Source organism: Marmota monax, unplaced genomic scaffold (genome assembly GCF_021218885.2).
Source record: "Marmota monax isolate L192 unplaced genomic scaffold, Marmota_monax_Labrador192_F-V1.1 WCK01_AAM20220418_F8-fsc00052, whole genome shotgun sequence".
Lineage (NCBI taxonomy): Eukaryota > Metazoa > Chordata > Mammalia > Rodentia > Sciuridae > Marmota > Marmota monax.
Genome location: NW_026693473.1, coordinates 1824189 through 1835236, shown reverse-complemented (window position 1 = coordinate 1835236; position 11048 = coordinate 1824189).

Genomic DNA, 11048 nt, shown 5'->3' with positions numbered 1-11048 from the left:
ATAACTAGTCTTTTCTTATAAGACCCCCACTGGTCAATACTCCCATTCTTCCCCATTCTTTTTTTTTTTTTTTTTGGTACTAGGGATTTAACCTAGGAGTTTTTTACCACCGAGTTACATCCCTAGCCCTTTTTATTTATTTGTTTATTTATTTTAATTTTGAGACACCATCTCACTGAGTTGCTTAGAGCCTTATTAAATTGCTGAGGCTAGCCTCAAACTTGTGATCCTCCTGTCTCAGCCTCCTGGGCTGCTGGGATTACAGGCATGCAGTCTTCTTAAATGGACTCATCATGTTGGTGGGTGATGTCAGTGACAGTAGTGCCAATTTGCTTCCTTCTAGAGACCCTTGAGAGTTGTTCAACCCCATCTCTAGATCAATTCAAGCTCTCCTTAAAATGTATACACTCAGTTTTTAAAAAATCTATTGTTCTGTGGCACCAGATTTGAATTTAAAATGCAATTGAAGAACAGAAGAAACTTCTCTTAATTCCTTTTTACATGCATTTATCTATTTACAAATTGCTCTCCAAAGAGTTGTACCAATGTACGTTACCATCAGCACATTTGGGAATGCCTGTTTGCCCAAACCCTTTCTAACATTCCCCTCCACATTTCTGAAGACTAAATTTTCTGGAAGAACTAAAATTCTCAGTTTTCTTAGTTTTCTAGAAGAAGAAGAAACTAGACTAGGAACACAAAGTATTAATTCCCCAGTTATCATATGAGTGTTTCCCTTGTAGATATTGGACTATGTGTGGGTATGCTTGACCCCTTATAATTATTTATAGAGTAGTATCTTGCCTCTGCCAGTCGAGAACAGCTATTACAGAGGCAATGGATGTATTGTGAATGCTAGGTCCATAGTGGTTTAAGGGAACCAGCACTCCTTGAAACCAATGGTGAATAACCTAGAGAGAAAACTCAGGGAGGGTGAGTAATAAAAATTTGTCTGGCTTTTGTGCCCGTTTCCTGGGAGATAACTTCCAAGTCCAGAGAGATAGGAGTGTCTTTGTTATTCAAGGTGGTATTCCCAAATTCCATCTGATGGTTTACACTAATAAGGTGAGTTGTAGGGGGACCCTAGATAGGTGTGCTAATGAAATAAGCCATGCCAGAAATATTACTATATGCTTAGGGGTTGAGGTTTAAAACAATGTGATGTCAGCTCCATTTTCAGAACAGGGAAGGAGGTTAGACTGAGTTCAACCACATGGACAATGATTCAATCAATCATGCCTATGGATAAAGCCCAAATAAGAACTCTGGACTCCACACTTGAGTGTGATTCCATGGTTGGATTGGCAATACTCTACATATTGTCACACATCAATGTGCTGCGTAGATAATGCATCTTTCAGGATAATAGGAGATTTACATTCGGGATTCTCTCTAACCTTGCTCTGTGCGTCTCTCCCTTTCGCTGGTTCTGATTTGTATTCTTTTGCCATAATAAAATTGTAAATCTAGTGTTTTTCTATGAGTTCTATGAGTTGTTCTAGTAAATAGTTGAACTAGAGAGGACAGTGGGGACCCCTAAGTTTATAGCCACCTGGTCAGAGTAAGTGTGGTCTGGGAACCCATGAACTTGAACTTGGTATATCAGTGAGGACAGTCTTATAGAGTTCTGTGTCTTTAACCTGTGATGTTTTGGCCAAACTCTAGGTAGTTGGTGTCAGAACTTGTTAAAGAGAGTTAGACTTTCTAGGCTGTGAAATGCAGCTGCCCCTACCCTCATGGAGAGTCTTCTTCCATAGCACAAAGAGTTAAAAAAAATTAATTTCCAGCTAGGCTTATTATTGAAGAGTTGAATAACCCTGTGGCTTAACAAATATTCCTATCCATCTGGAATATCCTCACCTGTCTCTATTCTAAAACTTGGGTCCAACAGACTACTTCTACAGCCTAAGAGAAGATATAAGTAGATTCATCAGGGGCTAAAATATATTCAAATTTGTGTCCTTCTCTGAGAACCTATAGCAATGCTTCCCTATGATACATACTCAAAATAATAAATACTATAATACTAATTCAATAGAACTCAGGAAGGTCCACATATGTGGCCATTCAGCTTAAAAATTATCTATTTTTTGGCTTGAAAAAGAATATAGAACAAGCCAAAGCAATGAAAACCAAAAAGAGATATAATAAAAAGTTAGGAAATCATGAAGATGTGGATGAGGTAAGCAGAGAGTACTTACCTTCCATTAAATTTCAAAGTATTTAAATCTTAGAGCAGGAAAATTTAACATAAGCAATATATACAATGAGAAAATCCATTTCTCAATGAAGGAGTGCAGGCTGAAAATATCAAAAAGCTTTAGAAGTGTTTGAGTCAGCTTTTGCATCTCTGTCACCAAAATACCAAAGAAGAACAATTTAGAGAAAGAAAAGTTTATTTGGGCTCACAGTTTCAGAGGTCTCAGTCCATAGATTGACTCCTTTGCTCTGGGCCCAAGGTGAAGAAGCCCATAATAGAGGAAAGACCCAGGAAAGGAAAGCTGCTCAGCTCATGGTGGGGTCAGGAAGCCGGAAGTGGGGGCAGGGAGGAAAGAAGATGCACTCTTCCAGGGCAGGCCCCCAGTGACCAATCTCCCCCAGCCATGTCCTACTGCCTGCAGTTATCTCCCAGTTAGTCCATTCAAACTAGAATAGAACTGATTAGGTTACAGCTCTAATATCATTTTACCTCTGTATTCCTGCATTAACAGGAGCTTTGGGGGGCTACCTCATAGCCAAACGATGACAAGAGGAAACTCAAGAGAGAGACACTCCAAAATAAAATTATTTCTCAAGGAAAAAAAATAAAATTCAGGTAATTTATGATAACTTTAGAAAGCCATGGAGCAGAGCCAAGCATTCATACACTATGTGCTTAGGATTCACTCCAGAAGTAGAGCCCCTCAATGAGATGAATGACGCCTCAGTCTCAACTCCTAAAAAAGAGGAGACTTAATTTCATCAGATCTGGATCTGCCTGCTTAAAGTTCTATGACGCTCATTCAGTTGCTCAATCATGCTGCAACTCTTTGATCTGCCCTAAAATGTCAGTTTACACACCCCAAAGGAAATCATTTAGGTCCCTGAGGTCCTGACCCTGACAAACTTCGATTTCTACTGGCACCCTTGCTTACTTTGGTAGGACAGGATACCTACAAGTCTTGACAATCTATAATTATTTATTGAAGAGCTCCAGGCCAAAATCTTAAGTGTGATCCTCTAGCCCGACCATAGGCAATTACAAGGCTTTTCCTGGCAGGCCTCATGGAGGGGATGCTAACTTCGCCACACCACATTTGTGCACTACCAGTGCACTGCAGCTTTCTGGAAGTTGTTTCAGTCAAGGACCTTCTTCTCCTTATCCTAACCAGCCTATTCACATAGTCACATTCCTAGCACAGGTGCCTCCACTCAGAGGTCTCTGTATTGGCTGGTGCATTTCTAAGACTCTTCCTCTAAGGCATCCTTATTGTAAGTGCTGAAACACTTTATGTACTTTTGTTCTAGGCGTCTTGTGGGTAACAGATTCCCTCTACTTGCACTACACTCACCTAAAAATTTTTCAAAATACATGCATTAACAACATAAATGGCTAGCAATAAGGACTATGCAACTAAAATTTGGTGCATGTCTGAGATAAAATATTCTGCAGATATTAAAAATGATAATGGACATAAATGAAAAAATGTTTATTATAAGTGGTTCAAAGTAGCATGTACTCTATATTTGCACACATGCAAAAAAATGCAAGCAGAATAGTTACCAGTGCTTACCTCTATAATATTGCCAAGGATTACCTCTGGATGCTAAGGTTATGCACCTTTCATTTTCTTACCTATCTGTATTTCCTAATCTAGGATGACTATATATTATTTCTATAAGAAGAAAAATCATAGCTATTCATATTTTTAATATGCATCCTATTTGAGCAAGCAATTACATATATAGGAATCTTCTTAAAGATATACTTTTGAGCATGCATGCAAAGATTTATCTATAGTAATGTTTATTACAAAGCTGTTTATAATAATGAAATTTTATACATAATTTGTAGTGTTAAGGGATTGAGAAAATAAATTTTGATGTATACATAGATTATAATAATAAGCAGTTAAACTAAATATTTAGTGATCTGGAAAACATTTTGTAATATAGTAATAGGTTAAGAAAAATCAAGTTACACAACATATCCTTTGACCTGCAATTCCACTTCTAGGAAATGCTAGCACAAAGAAACAAGTGTAAACATTGATTGTGCCCATTTTAGTGAAAAATTAGGAACTACCCAAATTTTATCAATGGAGAATGCTAAAACAAATAGTGGCACATTCGTTTAATGGACTACTAACAACTGTTAAAAAGAATGAAATAGTTTGGCATGGTGATGCAAGACTATAATCCCAGCTCTCAGGACACTGAGGCAGGAGGACTGCAAATTTCGAGGGTTGGCAATTCATTGAGACCCCGTCTCAAAATAAAAATAAAAGGACTAGGGATGTGGCTCAGTGATAGAGCACTTGCCTGGCATGTGCTAGGTTCTGATTCAATCCCCAGTACCTCAAGGAGAAAAAAAAAAAGAGAGAGGTAGAATGAAATGAATTTGTATGAGCAAACATATAAAAGGTCATAATGTTCTTTTCTTCTTTTCTTACTTGGTTAATCCAGTGCTGGGGATTGAACCCAGGACTTCCAGAATGCTAGGTAAGTGCTTTACCACCCCCCACCATGATATATATGTGTGTGTGTGTGTGTGTGTGTGTGTGTATGTGTAATATGTGGGTTTTTGTTTTGTTTTGTTTTGTTTTGTTTTTGTGGGTGGACTGAGGATTGAGTGCAGGGGTGCTTTACCACTGAGCTACATCCCAGTCTTTTTTATTGTGAGACAGGGTTTCGCTAAATTGCTTAGGGCTTCACTAAATTGCTAAGATTGACTTTGAACTTGCCATCCTCTTGCCTCAGACTCCTGAGTTACTGGGATTATGGGCATGTGTCACCTCCCTCAGCTCATAATATATTTTTAAGTAAACGTATACTGTGTGAAAGAATTATGAAGTACATTCTAAATCTAAATCTTACATTGCTATAGCTTTTCAGTTGCTTTACCACAAACGTATATAAGTTTTGTAATCAGAAAAAAAGATTTGTAAGTGTATGTAATATGACATTTGTACATATATTGTGCCTGTATGTGCCTGTGTATATAATATGCATAGCAAATACTCTGAAAAGATATTTATCAAAATGTTGGGATTGGTTATTTCTGGGTGATGAAATTAGAACTGATTCTTTAAAATTTTAGATCATTTATTTATTTATTTGGTACTGGGGATTGAGCCCATGGTTTTACCACTAAGCTATATTCCATCGTTCTCCTTTGTGTTTTCATGACTGCCTACTCTAGGCACCTCACAGTAGTGGAATCATACAGTATTTATCTTTTTTGAGCCTACTGCCTCAGTCTCCTAAGTCACTCCGATTAGAGGCATGTGCCACCATGCCCTACTTGATTTTTTCTTATTATTTGCTATTCTATATTTGTTGAGATTTTCATAGTAAGTACATTATTTCTAAAATAAAAATTTAAACAGCTTTCAATTGTAAATCTGTCACTTTGTTTTCATTCCTAATGATCTCAAATGCCCTCCCTGGCCAGACCTTGTCCACAGGTCCTGGGAAAGGCAGAAAGAAGCAACTGACTTAAAAGTTTAAAAAGAGAGACAGAGAGACACAGTGACAAAAGACCACATATTTTGTGATTTCATTCATATGAAAGCCCTAAATAGGGAAATCTATAGAGACAGAATGTAGATTGATGACTATTTAGGACTAGGGCCAGGTGGGGCTGGGGCTGGGAAAGAGACTAGAAGATGATAGCTAAAGGGTATGAGATTTGCTCTTCTCCTCACTTATTTTCTTTTATGTTTTATGACATTTTATGTTGGAGAGTCAATGCTATAGAGGTGTAACAGAATTTTAGGTTTCAGGAAAGCTCCACACATTCAGAAGTCTGCTGCTTTATGATTCCCATTTTCTGGATGAGGAAACAGAAAGAAATCAAAGAGAACAAGTAGACAGCCTGTTGGTCACATGACTTGCAAGTAGAGGCAAGAAAACTGTCTCCTCTGCTCTCCACACCCATTTTGCACTGCTCCTGGGACCTTTGATGATGCTGGAGACAGTCACAGTCTTTCTTCTCAACAGCCTATGGTGATGGCTCTTAAAAAAAATTATGATAAATATATAAATAATAAAACTAGTCATTTCAAGTGTATACTTCAGTGCCATGAAGTATACAAGTGCCATACCCTTGTTTATCCATTACGACCATCTTCCAGCAGAATGTTTTCATCTCCCCTAACTGAAGCTCTGTGCCCATTTTCTTCTCCTTCCAGCCCCTGGTAACCAGCATTCTCCTTTTTGTGTTCGTGACTTGACTACTCTAGGTACCTCACAAAAGTGGATTAATACAGTATTTATTTTTTTGTGACTGGCTTATTTTACCTAGCATATTGTCTTCAAAGTTTGTAGTATATGTTAGAATGTTCCTTCTTTTAAAGGCTGAATAATATTCTTTGTACACATGTATCTCCTTTCATTTATCTGTTTATCCATTAATGGACAGCTGGGTTACTTCCAATTTTCACTGTTATAAATAATGGTACTGTGAATACCAGCATGCAGCCTCTCATCAATTCTCTGCTTTCAAATTGAAACTGATAGACTGATATGGCAACACTATGTGTTTTTTTTTTTTTTTTTTTTGAGGAACCATACTATTTTCCACAGAAGACTACCATTTTACATTCTCACCAGCTTAGGCTTCTTTTTGAGGAAACAAAATTATTCTGAGATTGACTATGGTGATGACTACTCATGTCCATGAATATAATAAAAAAAAATCATAGAATTGTAAACCTTAAGGGGGTAAATTGTATGCTATATGAATGAATAAATATAGCTATTCTTTTTAAAAAACAAAAAAAGATACATGCTCAAGAGCACTAAGGCTGAATCCTTCTTTGATTTCCATCCCTAAAGAGGGCTTCCTAGCCTCAAAGAACTGTCAGTTTGCATCAGCTGTGTTGGATTCTGGATGTCTAGTTTCGGGAATTCTGGTGCTCTTGTTAAAACTCTCCCTCTGGCTTCATGGGACCACAGTGCTTAAAATACTTGGTGACGAAAGTGGGTTGGAGAATGTTCATTTTATTAATTTAATTATTCTTAATATAGTGTTTACTTCTGTTTCCCACAGGTGTTCTCCTCTGTATCTTGTTCCTGCCTGTCCCATGGTGCTTAAAGTCTGACAAGCAAGGCCTAGGAGACGGGGCCCTGCTAAGACTCATACTGGGAACCCTTTCTTACGGCTTCCCATGCATGCAAGCAAGCACCAACAAAAGATGTCTCTTCCTTTTTTAAAAGGCTTGCTAGGGGTTGAAAAGTTAACCTAAGAGTCATTTAGGTGCATTACTGTAACATGAAAAAACAACCTAACAATAATCTGCTAATTACTGTGACTCAGTTCCTTTCACACAAGACCGACACTCACACATGTAAGGACCAGAATCTTCCCACTCACTTTATAGGAAATTATTTGATTTGTGCTTGAAACAGTTCTCACCCGATTATGTTATTGGAATCCTAGAGGGTGTCTCCCTTCTTCTTTAAAGGTGATATTGTTGATGCTTTTGTTTTGGGAGATAGATTTCTCATATAGACAGCATCTCTTATTTTCTAGGTATGTACCTAGTGTTCATATACATATTCACTTCATCTTTCTGAGCTTCTTCTTCATTTTAAAAATGAGGTTGAACTAGAATATCTCTAGGATCTTCGTCAGTTTTAATATTTTGTGATTGAATATTGGGTAAATTGTAGAGGAAGTCCTTTATTTTGGAGACACTTTTCCTTCTCTAAACCGTTTAGTCTCTGTTGGAACAACTCCTTTTTTTCTACTCAGAGTCACTGACACTTAGCCATTAGGCTTGACTGCCTCTACTTAAGACAGCAGGCAAGAAATTTCACACTGGTTCCAATGTACCTGTCCAGTTATCTCCTCTTACATCCCTACAAAGTCCCTTCAGTTCCATTACTTTGGGCATTCCTACCTCTGTGCCCTTGCTCTTGTTCTTTCATGGGGTCAATTTCAAAGTAAAAATTCTGGAACCTTGCTTTCAATTTCAAGTGGAACAAAATGGAAAGGAAATCAGGATAAGAATCCAAGAGGGTGGATAATGAGAAGGGATATCATGGGTGACAAGAAGGGAGACCTGTAAGACTGACCCTGGTCAGGGTATAACTGCTAATGGTCTAATCTTGTCTATTGATTCAGTGTTCTGGGCCTCAGGTAATAGCATGTAAGAAGTCTAAATTAAAAAAAAAAAAAAAGGTCTGTCTATACCAAAACATCTCCTCTGCCAGTCTGACACCGAAGTGCCTTTCCTTCTGATCTACCTTGAATTCTCCCAGTCCACTTAAATAAAGCCTCTAATGGCACAAAAACTCAGGCAAGAATTTTATCTTTGGTAAATTTCTGTTAAAATGTGGACAGGTGTATTCTCCAGTTTTCTTACAGCTCCCATTTTAGATCTCACAATTCATAATTCTGCTGTCTGCGTGAGTAATTCCAGGTTATAAAACACTTTATAAGTTAGCATCAAGTAATGGTCCAAAGAGTGTGTTAAGACCTAAATTTAAAAACTCTCCCAACCTCTGTGAATAAAGATCTAAATTAAATTCAACATTCATTATCGGAAAAAAAAATTTTAATGAAAACAAATTATTCAATAAAAGCAATAACAATCATTCTAACCATGGAAACTATTACACTATTTCCATTAAAATCAGGCATGAGGGCTGGAGTTATGGCTCAGTAGTGGAACACTCGCCTAGCATATGCAAGGCCCTGGGTTCGATCCTCAGCACTACATAAAAATAAACAAAATAAAGGTATTAAAAAAAATCAGGCATGAAGCAAAGAAGTCCCTACAATTTTGTTGTTCACCGTGACTTTATATATTCTTGCAATACAATGATAAAAATATTTTAATTATTTTAGGTACCAGGAATATATTAACATTTATTTTCTGTAGATATGTCATTTATCTAGAATTTTCAAAATATTTCTTTAAAAATTATACAGTTAACAACAAATTGCAGAAGGTGACTATATATAAAATAAACTTTAAAATCTGATTGCGAATATGTATGTGTATATGTATATATGTATCCTCAAAAAGAGGGACAGAACCCATAAAATATTTAGTAACAATTTAACTAGAGAGGTAGAAGCACTTCCAAAAGAGCAGAATAAGGATCAACAAAAACTACATCTTCATAAATGAAATAAGAATACTGACAAAAAAAGTCAAAATTAACTTTTTTTGTCATGTAGAAATTAATCAAAGACCTGTGACAATCTTAAGGAGTTCTTCTTCAAATATAATACCTAAATCTTGATCAGAAGAGCAGACTCCATGTCAAAGTTAAGTTATAACTTGTTCTATTCCCATTTCCCTCTCCCTAGTTCTCTAGGACTCTTAAAAACCAAGCCTTGGGGCTGGAGTTGTGGCACAGTGTAGAGTACTTGCTTAGCATGTGTGAGGCACTGAGCACTGGGTTCAATCCTTAGCATCACATAAAAACAAATAAAGAAAATGAAGGTACTGTGTCCATCTACAACTAAAAAGAGAAAAAGACAAAACAACAACAACAACAACAACAACAAAAACTCAAGTCTCAAAATCGTGATAGCTGCAGGTAAGCAGCCTTGCAGCCACTAGAGAGAGAGCATAATGGATTTGGAGCTCCTCTAAAAGCACCATCCACAGAGAACTGTCACCATTTGACCTGTTTGGCAGCTTCCTGGAAAAGCTTCATTCATAGGGCTTGTCTTTATCTGGCATGATTCAGTGGTTGTCCACTGAAAAAGTTCTATCCCAGGGTAATTGTCAAAAATCATCTGTGACAATTGTTTAATATCACAGCTCCCTGAGGCAACATACCAGTAGGGACAAATAAAGTGCTGGCCAAAAACTTTAAAAGAAAAATCTAGAGGATGAGGTGTCGTTAGGAGAATATGAAAAGCTATGTCACGTGCCTGGGAATGCAGAAGGGCAAGTGCAGTGCAAGACTGTGTTCATAAGCAGGAAAGACCCAAGGAGGGCCTGACTCTCACAATAGCTGATGTGGAAGCTTTGAACAGCAGGAGGCAAAGACTAATAAGACAAAGTTGTAAATTGCTGGAGCATCAAATGTGTGCCCCACTGAGTGTGTGTGTGTGTGTGTGTGTGTGTGTGTACGCACATGCTGCACTGGTGCAGGGGCGCACACATATACACATCTTTAGTAAAGGGTGGAGATGCTATTGGTTAAATCATTAGCTAACTACTAAGCTAATGAAGCAGAAGCTCTAGTGGCTATAGAGGACAAAGACATCACAAAATTAGTTCAAGGTCACTAAACAAACTTACAAACAACAGCAGGAATTACAACAAAATAACAAAAAAAGAAATAATAGCAAACACTGGGGCTGGTGGAGAGGAATCGAATTTTCACAGTTGACACATTACATAATTTAAAATGTCCTATTTTTCAACAAAGCATGGTGAAACATACAAAGAAACAGAAAAATATGTCCCATATATGGAGTAAAGAGGGGAGAAGAAGTCAAAAAGAAACCATTTCTCAAGGAAGTCAGATTTTTTATTTATTAGGCAAAGCTTTTAAGTCAGCTATTAAAAACTATGTTCAAAAAACTAAAGGAAACTATGTGTAAAGATTTTTTTAAAAACTAATGAGAGGGCTGGGGACGTGGCTCAAGCGGTAACGGGCTGGCCTGGCGTGCGTGTGGCCCTGGTTCGATCCTCAACACCACATACAAAGATGATGTGTCCGCCGAAAACTAAAAAAAAAAAAAATTAATTAAAAAAAATAATGAGAATAGTATCTCACAAAAAAAAATAATAAAGAGTTTTAAATCATTTTTTAAAGGACCAAACAGAAATTCTGGAATTGAAAACTACAGTAACTGAAATGACAAATTTATCAGA